Raw genomic sequence first — 15,936 nt, 5'->3', positions numbered from 1 at the left:
GCCAGCCCATCGCAGCTGGGACCGGCGTTGCTCAAAGGACACAATCTTTCCCCACCAATCTGGTATTTAACTGTATTTCTTTTATCTGTGTCTTAATGTCCATGTCTTAAAATGTCATGTTTAAATGTCTTGAAAATTCGTATTCTATTACTTTTTCACTTGCACTATGACCAAAAAGATCGATATTTCATCTCGTTGTATGACCCATGTGACAAATCGCTGAAGTTGACAATAAAGATACATACTCTCGACTGTATAGTGCACACATGTTGGAAATGGCATGCTGGAAAAGACAGGCACAAGGCGACTGACAGGGGGCAGAGTCGCGTCTTCGATTTCCTGGTCATTAATCACACGATCTCTCATTTCTACTTGTCTCGCCACAGCAACAAAATGAAAAGAAGGTGACAGGTTCCGTTACGTTAACTGAGCATTTCTGTCTGATAGGGGATCATAACAGTCGCTGTTATCATTCTGTGGTGGGACCCAGACAGCTAGCACAGCACAATGTCATATATTACTATGTCGTTAACTCCTTTTTATGCTGCGGACTGTATTCTGAAGATAACGGGCCGTGCATCTCGTCCTGAAGGAGCGCCGAGGTATGAAGGGGAATGGGCCTGTAACCCTCTGGTAGGGGCTGCCCTGTTTGTCTTTATTAAGACAGAGTTAACAAACGCTGTGTTATTAAGTGGAAACTGGTCCCAGGCTGGGAACTAAAGCTTAAATTTCTAAGTAAAAAGCCCTTGGAAGAGCAGAGCTCTGTTTTGTCATGTACACTGTGTAGGGAAGCAGGACGATCCCTGACTCAAGCAGATCCCTAGATGGATGGATGGATACTTAATTAATCCAGAAGGAAAATGCAAAATACGATGCGCAACCTTCTCGAGATTTCTCCATGACAGAGATCACCCATCGAAAAGTTTTGCAATAACCTGCCCATAGAATAAGCAGAAACGAAATATGAAATACATATAAAACAAATGCAATGATCCCACAGAAATGATTTATTCTGGGCTACATTAATAACTTGGGCTGGTCCATTTATGTCATAATTAGGATAACTTCTAAAAAAAACCTCTGCGGTCCTCTGTAGCAGCTGTCTTGAATAAGCCGGGAACCATTTTAGCAAATATATTCACAGAGTCAGCATATGTCCAACCACGTTACACTGTAAATTACTGAAATTCAAACAATAAATAAGATATCAATTCAGACAATTCATCACAACCAATATCAGAAAATTAATTCCCAGATGCTTTCAGCACCAGAGGCAACTCGAAATTTATTTCATTTCTATCTTTTGTCAGTTGTTTGAGAATTATGGCGTCCTTTTACACATTTCAGAGGAAGCGGTGTGTGTTTTATGGCATTTTAATGTGCTTCATTCCACCACGTAAAGCAGGAAGACCATCTGTTACGCTGACATCATGTCTTTGTCCTGCAGCTGATCACAGATCACAGCTCGACACATATGAGACAGAAACACCAGCATTGCGGGCTGCTTCTTACACAGAGACCCAGCACAGCAGACACAGGAGTCCTTTATAAGCTGCCTTTGCAGATCCAGCTTCTCTAGCCTCCATCCACTCGCATAGACAAGCTCCGAAAACACACAGGGAGATTTTTCACTGAGAACACGGCTCAGTAAAATGATTCTACGATGCTGTCAAGCTGCCGCACTGCTTTCATTTCTATAGTCGTCCATTTTAATTTTCTCCTTGGCAGTGGTGAAATATTACTTCTAATCTAATTTAATTAGGTGTGCATAAGGCACTTTGTACACCTGCTATATTTTACTTTTCACATCATCCCACACTCCCTTTCTCTTCGTCATTATTATCATCCATACGTTCTTCCATCCATCTATTCACCAACCCAGCCGATATCAGGAAGCTCAAGGCACAAGGCACTGTGAGGCACTTCATATACATGTATCTGGTACAGGCACTACAGGAGACAAAGCACTGCGAGGCACTGCATATGCATGTATCCAGTACAGGCACTACAGGGGACAAAGCACTGTGAGGCACTGCATATACATGTATCCAGTACAGGCACTACAGGGGACAAGGCACTGTGAGGCACTTCATATACATGTATCCAGTACAGGCACTACAGGGGACAAGGCACTGTGAGGCACTTCATATACATGTATCCAGTACAGGCACTACAGGGGACAAGGCACTGCGAGGCACTGCATATACATGTGTCCAGTACAGGCACTACAGGGGACAAGGCACTGCGAGGCACTTCACATACATGTATCCAGTACAGGCACTACAGGGGACAAGGCACTGCGAGGCACTGCATATACATATATCTAGGACAGGCACTACAGCGGACAAGGCACTGAGAGGCACTTCATATACAGTACATGTATCCAGTACAGGCACTACAGGGGACAAGGCACTGCGAGGCACTTCATATACATGTATCCAGTACAGGCACTACAGGGGACAAGGCACTGCGAGGCACTGCATATACATGTGTCCAGTACAGGCGGTACTGAGGACAAGGCACTGCGAGGCACTTCATATACATGTATCCAGTACAGGCGGTACTGAGGACAAGGCACTGCGAGGCACTTCATATACATGTATCCAGTACAGGCACTACAGGGGACAAGGCACTGCGAGGTACTGCATATACATGTATCCAGTACAGGCACTACAGGGGACAAGGCACTGCGAGGCACTTCATATACATGTATCCAGTACAGGCACTACAGGGGACAAGGCACTGCATATACATGTATCCAGTACAGGCGGTACTGAGGACAAGGTAGGAGGCACCAGCCCGTCAAAGTCACACACCGCGGGCAACTTAAAGCCATCAGTTTTCTCAGCCATATATTTGGAGAAAGCTGCTGAACCCAGAAGAAACCTAGCCAAACACAAGGAGAACCTGAAAACAGGGAACAATAATAATGATAATAATAATAATGCTGATGATGAGGATAAGGAAGGTGGTATCTGCTGATAAGGATGGTTGAGTGTATCCCGTCTAAACTGATGTAGAGAATCTGCCTGTTGCCAGGGCAGAATGGCAAACCAGCTGGTCATGGGTCACATTAAATTACATCAATGAGGAGCGCGGTTCGCCTTAATTTTAAGTAGCTACGAAACATCAGACTGATATGATATGGTAATACCCAATATTTGCTTTTCATACTATTTAGTTTACCCGGTAAAGGTCCTCATGTGCACAATGAAACAAAGTTGCTTGAGTTTGTGGCCAAATGCAACTGACTGGTGTCCAGAGTGTCCGCCAACCTTGTGGAATGTGGGAAAGGCTATAGCGCCCCCTACTGACCCACTCCGGAACAACTGGTGAGAGGATGGATGGGCGGACACGGGCAGTATAATTTTCAGTCCATTCAAGAAACCACGGCTTAGGGATTCTCTGCTCAATGTCCGCTTAGGGATCCTCTGCTTAACGTCCGCTTAGGGATCCTCTGCTCAATGAGTGCTTAGGGATCTTCTGTTCAATATCCACTTAGGCATCTTCTGCTTGATGTGCGCTCCACTGATGTCTGGTGAGAAGAACAGGCTCTTGCTGTCTACCCACTTGCACACAACCCTGTGTCTCTGGTGGCATCCCTTGTAGGCAAACACTTAGGTTCCAGCCAAGGGCACTGTTCCCTATGGCTTCTGCCAGCAGAAAGGAGGAAGAGGAGGAAGAGGAGGAAGGGGGGAGGCCGGCAGCACAGGTGTTACAACGTTAAACAATCCTGTTAAACAAGACACGTTAAAACTAACGTAGGCAGAACAGGCAATACTTTTGCAGACCTCCCCTTCCCACTATAATGACTGCATGAGACATAGGAGTTTGCGTCAGTATTACGTGATGGGTTGACCTTCACATTTATTTGTCTGTTTCTCTGTGCCATTTCATTGTTCTTTTTCACATTTACTGAGATGAGACATCTTATGATTTATTTACACAATGAAATTCTCGCAGTGAAAATGCCTCCAGCATTGCATCCCATCCCTCGCCCGTCACCTGCCACGGACGGTCAGACACGATTTCCCGGCTTCCTGTCCAAACACGCCCCGATTCGCTACTGGGACCTTCACATTTTCAGATGCTCTGAACCCCTGTATTGATCAACACTTTGGGCTGTAATTAAAGCTGAAGGAAGCCGTCCTGAGCGTTAGAAAATCCCCTGAGATATTCCCTCTTGTTTCCGACAGGGCCGGCAAACACCGTTCTGAGGCCACTGAATATCTGTGCTGAATGAAGTCTGCAGCAGGGCTCAGCAAATGGAAAAGAAATACTATATTCATAAGGTCAGTGGCTGTGTTTACCGCCACTCAAGCCTCACATTTCTATGAGCCTCCCAAGGCCCCCTGTTGGCCACAAACAATCACTACACTACAGGGGTGAGAGGAGGTGGATTTTTTTGGTGGGGCCACAGAAACAACAAAACTTGCTCTGCATAAAAATAAGGAGCAAAATGAAGGCTTTAAGCATATAATCAAAGTGCATTTGTATGAACAACATTAGCCTCATCCCTGCTGCAGTCCGCTGTGCTAACAGAGGCTGCAAGTCTGATACATCTCATACCTCTTTTAAACCAAAAACGTCGTTACACCCAACTTATGGAGAACTCGTACTTAAGATCGCACTGCCATAAATACTAAATATTAAAAAGTTGAGTTCAATACAGTGGTTCTTAATAATGAACACACACACTAGTTTGTGACGCATGAGAAAACATTGCGCAAATTCAGCTGTTCATCGATTCAACACACAGTGCAGTACCATCTTTTACTATTTCTGTATAGTTATCGTTATTATGTACTGTTACTATTATTTGTCTTACTTAACTACAAATTCAACTTAACAACAGACTCAGGAAACATATCTGGCTCATATCCTGTAGCCTGCCTGTACTTCTGTTCAATATCTGGAGATGAAGTCACACTTTACATTTAAATGTGGACCTTGAAAATGTCCCCGACTAAGTACTCCTGTTCTCTGAGTGAATTCAGCATAGAAAATGACAAATTGAAGCAAAAAACACATGTTCTGAGACGCATGCAAGCTGCTAACAATTCATGTAAGGCCTGCAAGGTGTCATTTTTCATCGTCTGTCTTTCTTCTGTTGTTCTTCATTACGCCCACAAAATGTCAGAGTGAGTCAACAGGCTGCCATTGCTTGCTCATCTGAGACCTGCATTTCCAGGTCTCCCCTCTAGGGGGCACCATGGCTCTGAGAGGAGTCGCATCAGGGTGGGACGTGAACAGCCCCCCTGCCCTGGGGGAGGCAATACTCCCCACTTGGGTGCAGGTGCGACTTCACGGGGGTGCAGTGGGAGTCCAGCTGAGACAGATTGGCATAGCGTGGGTGACGTTAATGGTGAGTACTGGGGGGGACAGAGACAAGCTGGAAACTAGGTATAGAAAGAGGAGGCCCAGTGCATGCTGGGATCAGATTATCACGCAGGTATGAACCTGCCAGGCTGGATTCCAGTGCAAGATGCAGTGTTGCTTTGAAGCTGGTGAGGTATTAGAGGGAAAACTCAGAAATATATTATATTTCACAGACATGTTTACTCAAAGCAACATTGTTTCTTGAGAAAGCAGTCAGCCAGTCTCACGAGCAACTGGGGGCTAAAGTTCACAAAGGTTCAGCAGATCCCGGGATTTGAACCAGTCACCTTCAGATTACAAACACAAACGTCACACCCTGTGAGCCACACATCCCGGCTTGTGAAGTGTACTTCAGACTTACAGGAACAGGGTAAGAGTGGGAGAACGCAGAATACAAAACCACAAACAAACCCTGTTTTCTGGTGAGATGTGAAAAACTAATGAGCGGGATACAGACAACAGGGTGTGTGGGGTACGAATCCTGAAATATTAGCCATCTTTATTAAGGCCGTTTAAATGCAATAGAAAATTAAATCTGTTTCATCCTTTAACGCATAGTATCAAAAATCCAGACAGCAGTTTGTTGCATATTTAAACTTGGTAAAACCAAATAGCATGAGGACCATGTGGCCTAATGGATAAGGTGTCTGACTTCAGATCAGAAGATTGAGGGTTCGAGTCCCTTCATGGTCAAACCGTTTTGCCATTATTCCCCCTTGGGATCAATGAAGTTTTGCTAATGTATATTTGTACATAGCTTGCAGCACCATAAATTAAAGCCTTGGCCTCCCGTAAAATTCACTGTGAAGGCCGGTCTTAGCTAGGAAGATGAGAGCTGGTCACTTTGGAATGGTCCATATAGAGGAGTCTGAAGAGGAGGCTCTAGGAGGTATGGAAGGGGTGAGGATCACTGGCTACAGTAAGTGAGTGGTTCCGAGAAGCCCAGAAACTAGCAGAGGGTAGACAAGATAAAGCCATTTAACAGGTGTGTCCTCGGCACTCTCAGATTTGCAGAGTCACCCCTCACTCGGTCAAAAGTCGTGAGGGGTCTATGGTGAAGCTCATGCAGATACCAAGCTCTAGAAGCCAAATCAACAGCCATCTGCTAGACCGCTGTTTCCTAATCCGGACCTCGGAGACCTGCAGACGGTCCACATTTTTGCTCACTCCCAGCCCTAGGAGCAAAAATGTGTACTGTCCAGCAGGGAGCAAAAAACATGGATCGTCTGTGGGTCCCCGAAGACCGTACTGGGTAACACTGCACTAGAGACCACTACTCAGCCTACTCCTATTAATATCCACTGCATCCTATGCATCCAACAGATCATATCTTATCTTAGATGAAATCCAGGAGAGCATCAGCTGCATGCTTGCTGGTACCTGGACCTCCAATATAATGTGTACTGTATGCATGCTTGGTAGGAGAAGACAACCAGTTGACCTTGAGCCCCCCTGAATAATTTTTCCTCAACCTAAGGAGTTTTTTTTCTCTCCTCTCCTCTCCTGGTTTCCTCCACCTGCACAGTGTACTGGCTGTTTATATATGTATATACAGGGCACTCCAGGGCTGCAATATTGGAAAGAGCACTTAATAAAAATGAATTGAATTGCACAGGCAGACGGTCCTATCTGTAGCATCCTTTGAAGAAAGCTTTTCCATCACTCGAGGCTGTTTTCCCACAAGCCCCGAGCAGCATTACTGATCACGTGCATCTCTGTTCTCATATGACAGCAGAATCCTCCAATCTGCCTCTTATTAAGAGTGTTTCTCCATCAACTCCCTGCAAGCACACAGGAAATCATTTTCACTTTATTCCATATCAGCAATTAGGTTTTTTTCTGTTTATTCATTAATTTTCCTTAATTGCCACTGCAGAATCGCACGCTAAGTGTTTGCCAAACACGCTGATTAATTCTACCCAAATTTCTCCTTGGAAAAATGCGGAGCAGAGAATGGGGAGTTAGAGGCGCACCTTTGGGGGCTCGAAGCACGTCCTACAGGTGGCTTATCTCTCTGTTCCCTTGCAGCTGCTCTTTGATAGCTCAGAGGTTTGGTGTCACCAGCAGGAAGGGGACAGAAATGCAATAAAATGATTCAAAAGTGACTCTTATTAAGCCATGAGAACGTCAGGAGCGCTGGGGAGCACTGGGGAGCACTGGTTACCGTGCCTCTATCATATGGGTCACCCTGAACCTCATTTTATGGGAAAGCAGATTGGAGGGGGGCAGGCCAGGTACAGATGGGAGCCAATGACTTTTACCATTTCATCTCCTAGGTGCGCCTTAACCAACACAAACTTCAGAAGTGCTTTCGTGACCGAATGCCGACCTGCACCTCGTCCACAATTGTCACTCTGTGGACCAGCACGAGGCCCCTTCGGCTGGACACGTCGCTCACAGTGAAGCATTTAAACAAAGTATGTGAGCGACCGTACAGGATGATTCAAGGGGTGAGTCACAGAAAACATTTCCTTACATTCATTTAATAGAATGCTTTTATCAGAACAGACTTTTGAGAAATCAGGGTCAGTCAGCCTTTGGAGCAATTAGGATATAAGGGCTTAGCTTAGCAGTCCAACAGGAAATTTAATCTGTAGACCAAAGGATTCAAACCAGCCGCCTTCCACTCACAGACACAGGGTTGTAACCTACCAAGCCACACAGCACTCTCCATGGAAGACCACACACTAGAGCAGGGATCTTTTCTATTCTACCTGGCTTCTGATAAGCTTTGTATTTACCTGAGAACAGGTGTGGCTCAGTTGGAGACCCCTGCGCTAGAGGTAGCTCAGCCAGATGGGACATTTGGATGCAGAATGACGTTCCGAACATATGTGCAGCATGGGCCTGATTTATAACAGCCTCGATATCTCGGCTTGTGATCACGCCCCAAGCTGTCTAAATGGAAATCCAAATCCATGCAGATCCTTTTTCCCACTGTGGCGCTGCAGCTATGGCTAATGAGCCGGACCACAGGTTTGGCACACAGAAGCAAAAGTCACGACAACACAGGCATCACTTCCCGAGTCAGGCTGATCACCATGGAAACCAGGATAAGAAGGCGTGTCAGGAGGATGGCGCCCCTACGCATGCGGTTCACGCCGGCGTCCCGATGATCACACTCTTGAGTTTAAGCGCTGACACCTGCACGGCAAACCTCTCTGGCAGGCGTTCTTGGGAAACGCCGCTCGTTATGAAACTCCCTGGCACAAAAGGGCAGGATTTCGCCACATCTTGTGCAGGACAGCCGCGTCCCGTGTCGCTCCCGAGCACGTGCCAAGCGGCTGTGTTGGGAGAGGGCCAGGATCTCCGATAATGGCGGCAGAGAGTAGCCAGCTGTGCAGGGACCGGCACGGCACGCGTGGATCATGGTGGGGCCTGTGGTGGCCCCTTTCACCGCTGGCAGAGAAATTTCCCTCCATCTCTGTCGGCTGCAAACCCGCTGCCAGGAAGGACTGGAGGAAATCCAAGATGGCGGTTTCAAACATCACACTGAGTCACAGTGTGTACAAAATAATGTGTCATCAGGCAATCAAAGTCTACTCTACACCCCCCACACCTGCTAACTTACTCCTGCTTGTCATCGCTGACAAATCGATCTTCCAACGCCTTGGAAGCAGCCGTCCCGTCTCTGCAGCCAGCGGGATCGATCCCGGATGAAAGCGTGACATTTCATGAGGAAGACGAAGAAGAAACAGGTAAATCCTGAGTTTCTCTAAAAGAGTGACTCACAGGCAGATGCCAGGATAGCGGGCTGCTATGTGCGTGAATGGCTTTCTCGTGGAAACACTGTAAATATTGAAAGACACACCTAAAAGCGTAAGTTCTTCATTTCTGCTGAAAAGCTCCTTGTACCTAAATCACACTCGTACACACACAGGTATGTAATTATATCTTTGTGGAGACTCTCCATTCATTCCCAAAGGGAAAACTCTAATCCCAACATGAAGACCCTAACCCTAACCCTAACCCTACCCAGCCCTAACCTTAACCAAAAGTGTCCAAACAAAATCCGAGTCTTTTGGCAGTTTTTGCTTTTTGATTTCATTCACAGATCTTTGTGGGGACCTGAAAAATGGTCCCGCAATCATAAGCCTGGCCCCCCATTCAAGATTGAATCATTCTTCAAACAGCCTCTGTTTGCATGGTAGATCGGAGGCCTACAAGCTGATTCCAAAATGTGAACGAACTCCAGATTTATCGCTCAGAATCGCTCGTTCCATTTGAATGAATTTCTTTCTATTTGGTGATGCCAGACAAGTCAGTGGCAAATAATGCTGTTGAGATATAATGCTGTTGAGATATAATGCCCTTCGGGGTGGGAGGACTGGTCTTACTCTGAAGGACCAGTCTGGGAGATGTCTGCATGTCAACCCGAAGGTCATTCCACACATGCTCCAAAGCCCGTGATGCTGGGGAGCGGGAGCGTCTGGACCAGAACCAAAGGGGCCAGACCGTGGTTGCGCAAGTCTTGGGTGAGGAGAACAAGAGCGCTGCAGTCCACACGCTGATTAATAAGCTCTTCTCTTCACGGCCTGAGTTCCTCCTTGGCCGCCGTGCGTCAAAGCCGGTGGGAGACATCTGTGGGAGCAGAAGCGGCGGCGAATGGAAAACGCCAATGATGGCCAAGAGTGGCCCCACACAGTGAGCTCCAGGGAGAGCACTCGCAGAGACAGGCCACTCCGGGCTGCCAGCCAGCCCCCCACCCCACCCCAGCCCACCCTCGGGCATCTGTCCTCAACACCTCAAAAAAAACAATTCATTCTAAATGCCATAACGAGTAAAGGGAACGGCAGCCAGAATCGGCATCGTCCATCAGCGTCGCATGAGGGAGTCCTGCCCGTCCGGCGCGGCTCTGACACATGGGGCTGCCCTCCGCCCTCCACCTGCCTGATTCGGAGGCATTTCCGCATATTCATGCTCCTCAGCATTTATTTTTGGATCTAGTGTCCCATATAGCCACAAGCTGCACAGGCATTAAATACACCATGAAATACTAGCTTGAAATAGCAGAGTTAACACCAGCTAAAAACCCAACTTGGTTATTGATAAATGTCCTTTTCTAGGAAGTATTTTCTGTAGTAGAGACTGTACATACTAGTGTAGAATATGGCAATACAGTGATCCCCCGCTATATCGTGGTTCAGCTAACACGCCCACGCTATATCGCGGTTCAGCTAACACGCCCACGCTATATCGCGGTTCAGCTAACACGCCCACGCTATATCGCGGTTCAGCTAACACACCCCCGCTATTATCACGGATTTTTCCCCGACGCGTCATAGTTCTCTGCGTACCGCGTACCTTGCTTGTGATCCGATTGTTTTCGTTTTGTTTTAAGCCCAACGATGGCTCCCAAGCGTCCTGCATCTTCTAAGCCTTCTGGTAGTAGTGAGCCTAAGCGCCAGAGAAAGACCTTGACCATTCAGGAGAAGGTAAAATTCCTGGATATGGTGTCACCAGCCACCCCAAGGAGCTCACTGAAGGCATAAACAAGCTTCTCCAATCCCACAGTTCACACTCTCGCTCTTGGGTGATTATGGGGCGCCAGAGGACATGAAAATGTTACACCCTTTAGTGACGTTACACCTTCTGGGGACGTGATAGCCTCTTGGGACATAATACCCTTTGAGGATGTGACATCCTCTAGAGATGTTATACTGTTTGGGGATGTGACACCTGAAGATGTTTCAACTTATGGGGATGTTACACCCTCTGGGAATGTGACATCCTCTGGAGATGCTGTACCCTCTGGAGATGTGATACCCACTGGGGATGTGACATCCCCTGCAGGAGTTTCACCCTCTGGGGATGTGACACCCACTGGAGATGCTGTACCCTCTGGGGATGTGACACCCACTGCGGATGTGACATCCCCTGCAGGTGTTTCACCCTCTGGGGATGTGACACCCACTGGAGATGCTGTACCCTCTGGGGATGTGACACCCACTGCGGATGTGACATCCCCTGCAGGTGTTTCACCCTCTGGGGATGTGACACCCACTGGAGACTTTTCTTCACCAGAAAAGAAAAAAAGCAGAAACCCAGCATTAGCCATGGGTTGCTAGCGGTGGGACAGGATGGGCCGAGCTGATAATGTTCCTGTGCAGATAAGGATGGAGTTCCTTTAATCTCAATCTAAAGCAGTGAAATCAGTGATATTACCACAGCAAAGAATCTATTTCCCAGGCTGTTTGTTAAGCTGAAAGGGGAGGACACAGAGAAAAATGTAAACAGCCTATAAATTTTAATAAAAGAGACATTTTCTGAATATGCCGCATTGTTTTCACTGCAAGCGTTTCATCAAACTAAGGGTGTATTGTCATACGCAGGGTAAACAGTCAGTTACACTGTGCAATGAAAACCTTACTTTGCATGTCCTTCTGGCGCCCGGTAAAGACAAATTAAACAGAAGTACAAGTGCAAATTGAGGTGCTACAGGCCGAAAGTCCCTCTGTTCATTCTGTAGTTCCTGTAAGTACCAGCAGCATTTCTGCCATCTCTCATTAGTACAAATGAGTGCAATTAACACATTACAAAAGTAGACACCTAACAGGGGGCACATGCAGAGATATTTAGCAAGGGGGGGGGGGGGTCTATCTTGAAACAAAATGGCTGTCCTCAGCCGGTGGGTTACCCCAAAAACGCTGCACCTACATGCTTGAAATCACACTGTGTCAGTGTCCTGCAGTGATGTGGACACAGTGGCACATTATTAAGCAGCACCTACTGGAAAGCTTGGCGTCATGTTGGCGCCTCTAATAAGGCGTTTGGCAGAAATAGGAGCAAACACTGGATGAAGGTGCTGATGGACGTCCACCACGAGCCGCGTCGGGGCTGCATCTTCCTGCTGGCTCCCCCTTGTGCGGCATCACCAGACCATGAGCTCTTATTGGCTGGCTCTGGGCCAGCAGGGTGCAGAAGCAGATGGGCTGAAGACGAACGATGACTCGATTGGTGAGCGATGAGATGATGGACAGTTCTGGGGTCTTGGATTAACCAATGGGAGTATCAGTCCTAAAACAGCTATGCAACGTGATGATCTCTACTGAGGAGCAAAGCTAGCACGGTGAACCGAGCTTAAGGTGCAGATTTGGAGACGCGCCAGGGTGTGAGGTCATTTTCAGGTCAGGCTTTTGGAGGACAAGAGCCTGGGAGGGCAAGGAAATTAGGAAGCAAGACCGAGATGTTCAGAATCCCACATCAGAAGCTGGGCACAGCGGTGTTTAATCTGGAATTTCCCAGGAATGTTTGCTTGAGTGCAAAATGGCCGCTGTAAATGACCTCCAAAGAGAATTAAAGTAAACTCTTATATAAGTGCGACCGCGCACGTGTAAACAAGCAGACAGAGGAAACGGAGAGAGTGCGACAAGAAGCTTAGGTGGCAGGGGGTGCAACTGCTTCAAACACCCCCTAACAAGCAAAGCCGCTTGCAATTAGTGCTGCAGGTACACGGAGATACGAGGATCCATGCAAGAGAGCCAGTTATCTCACTCCTGGAAGCCAACAGCTCACAGCCTCCTGACAGAAGCCAAAGCAAAGACCTGTCAACAGGCACACAAATCCAAATGACACCCCCCACCCCCCCGTAAAACAGCACGTGACACTAAGAGGCGACATTCCTGCAGTACAAAGAGAATAAAGTCCTCTTCCTTATTCTCTCTGTCAAAAGACCAATTGCAGAAACATTTTTTATCTTGCTCGGCTGAGTCGTGAATCTATAGTCAGCATCAGGAAGTGCACAAAAAGGAAAGCAGCGTATAAAGTGCTATGGCATGAAGTACCAGAACACTTTCCTGGTGCTGGAAAAGTGCAGAAACACCAGTGTGAACAGGCTCGTTGATCAGGGTCAGGGTTAGCGGAGAATGTCTGTGTCCTTCACTGAGCTTTTTGCGAAGACACTCCTTTTTGTGTCATTTTAATCAACAGTGAGGCGTTTCTGAGTTTGACTCTGGTTCCTGCGTGTCAGGAGTCGTGCCAAAATCCTTTCTAGGTGCGAGAAACGTGTAGACTTTGGGGAAAACATGAGGAAAGCATTCATAAAAGGCCGATGCATAGAATGTCATGAGCAGGTGACATTTTAATCATGAAAACGTGTGAATAGCATAGAAAATGACAATTTTAAGGGGAAGGTTTAAGAATAGTGAAGGAGAGAGGAGAAGGTTATTCTGGACCTCCTCAGATGGATCATCCATGAAAACTTGTAGGAGGGTTGGAGCAGAAGTGGCTATTTCTGTCACACCGAAACATGTGCCGGTAGACACACAACACACTGGGCCGTCCCTGTGGTACAACCACAGATTTAAACCGTAAGAAATCGCCTTGATTCACTCAAATGCAGCATCTATCGGTTCATTTTCTATGCTCGCTTATCCAGCACAAGGCTCAAAGCAGAGGATGCCCTGGATAGGATGTTAGTTTCAGGCTATGTGCACTTTTCACGTTGCTAGGGAAACCCAAGCAGGATCTCTTCCCAACCCTGTGATTGGCTCCTAATCCCTCCTCTGGCACCAGTACAACACTCCTGCCAGGAAGCTGAACCAGCAGCCTAGAGCATGGGGACTCCTGCATGGATGGGGGGTGACTCTGGCTGCAGGGTCAGCTGGCCAAGAGGCCATGGAGGGGTCACAATACAGGGCAGCTCTTTAAAAATGTCCCGCTTGTTTCCAACTCTACGATATCGAGACTACAAGACTTGTGGCCTGCACATCTCCTCTGCGGCTTGGTGCTCACCAACTTACAGAAAGCATGGATCTTTGATGATATGAAGGATGTTGCGGATCTGAGGAATTCTGCAGGGAGATACGTCACTTGGAATAGAGATTATGAATGAAATATACAGGCTAAGATGCTGTCAGTGGCTTACCAGACAGGCTGCCATAGCCTTCCATCATTCTTAAGAACTTTCCTATTATTTATTGATATAAATATTCACTTTCAAATGGCCTTTTGGGGCTACCACTGGAACATTCCCCTCAAAGGTACTTACCAGGCAGACACATCATTCCTTCTATAAAGACATAAATATTGTCAGACAAGGATGTCATTCCTGTTTTTAAAGTTGGTGTGGAAATCATATAGGAAATGGCTCATTGGGATAAGATGCTGCACCTTTTATCCAAAGAACATACAGACAGTAACTGCTGGGGTTTAGGGCCCAACAGTTAAATTACAATGCTAACCCTAGGATTTGAACCAACATCCTTCTGAGGACAAACACACCATCATAACCACGGAGCCACACAACCCCCCCCCCCTCCCCCACAAAAACCCTAATTTGCATAGTGATTTCACTACTGGGCCATTTAAACCCTGTACACTGGCATGTTCAACAAAGACTGATGTGTGCATATTAAAACCAAAGACCCCAATCAAAAATGAGCTACATTTACAGAATGAGGATCCGAAACAGGAGAGGATGGGAGACACCAGTGCACCTGTATCACCCTGAATCAAGACGCTCCCCACAGCCGGACGGGAATCAACATCATCGCTCAGCACAAATGGGATGCAAGAATAAGGGGGCCATAAAATGAAGGGAACGAGAGATGGGCAGTTAAAGGAGAGGATCACACCACGCAGCTTCCCCTCCTCGCCAGGATCCACCACGCCACAGGGTCCCGACTCAGATTCAGAGGAGCAAGGCGATAAACCGTGAGGCAAGCAGACAGTGAAAACACGCCGGCATCAAAGCGGCGAGGAGGTCAGCGAGGCAGCCAATCAGGCTGCGAGTGCTTTGTTGTGGCACACGCTGTACTTTCTGTAGGGGTGTGAGAGGAAACGTTTCAGTTTGTTCTGTCCCTTGAATGATTGGAGCAGGTACGTATACGTTTCAGTAGTTTTAGCAGTTTTAGAAAAGTGGGAAGTATAAAGAGTTTAGTGTTGTAGATAGCGGTTCTTATTTTACTTTACAAGGTTGAATTTATTTTTTGATATTTATTCCATTTATACCATTTAATCCTTTAGCTTCAACTTAGCTCCATTTTATGCTGGAAAAATAATCAGTTCTTGAAGTGGGCCGGTACTCAGTACGCAGTACCAGCACCCCATCGTTTTTCTTTTCAATACATTTCAATACTGGCACTACTCAATGTCTGCTGGTATTGAATAATAAGTGGCGTGCGCACATCTGGTACTGAATGACAAGGGGAGTACTGGCCCCTAGTACCGAATAACAAGGGGAGTACCAGCATCTGGTACCGAATAACAAGGGGAGTACCAGCATCTGGTACCGAATGACAAGGGGAGTACCGGCATTTGGTACTAAATCACAAGGAGAGTAACGGCACCTGGTACTGAATGACAAGGGGAGTACTGGCACCTGGTACTGAATAACAAGGGGAGTACCGGCACCTGGTACTGAATAACAAGGGGAGTACCGGCATTTGGTACTAAATCACAAGGAGAGTAATGACACCTGGTACTGAATGACAAGGGGAGTACTGGCACCTGGTACTGAATAACAAGGGGAGTACCAGCATTTGGTACTGAATGAAAAGGGGAGTACCGGCACTTGGTGCTGAGTAATAATGGAAGTAACTGCACCTGGTACTGAAT

At 47.0% G+C, this 15,936-nt stretch overlaps 1 protein-coding gene across 2 annotated transcripts in view; it reads right to left on the bottom strand.

Annotated features, from left to right (window-relative positions):
• LOC111837148 (metabotropic glutamate receptor 4-like) overlaps window positions 1–15,936 on the bottom strand; it is a 222,035-nt gene that overhangs the window by 136,213 nt on the left and 69,886 nt on the right. The gene's annotated exons all lie outside the window — the stretch shown is intronic.

This window comes from Paramormyrops kingsleyae, chromosome 18 (assembly GCF_048594095.1).
Source record: "Paramormyrops kingsleyae isolate MSU_618 chromosome 18, PKINGS_0.4, whole genome shotgun sequence".
Taxonomy (NCBI): domain Eukaryota; kingdom Metazoa; phylum Chordata; class Actinopteri; order Osteoglossiformes; family Mormyridae; genus Paramormyrops; species Paramormyrops kingsleyae.
Note: the sequence above shows the minus strand (reverse complement) of the source record. Positions and strands in the feature narration are given on the sequence as shown.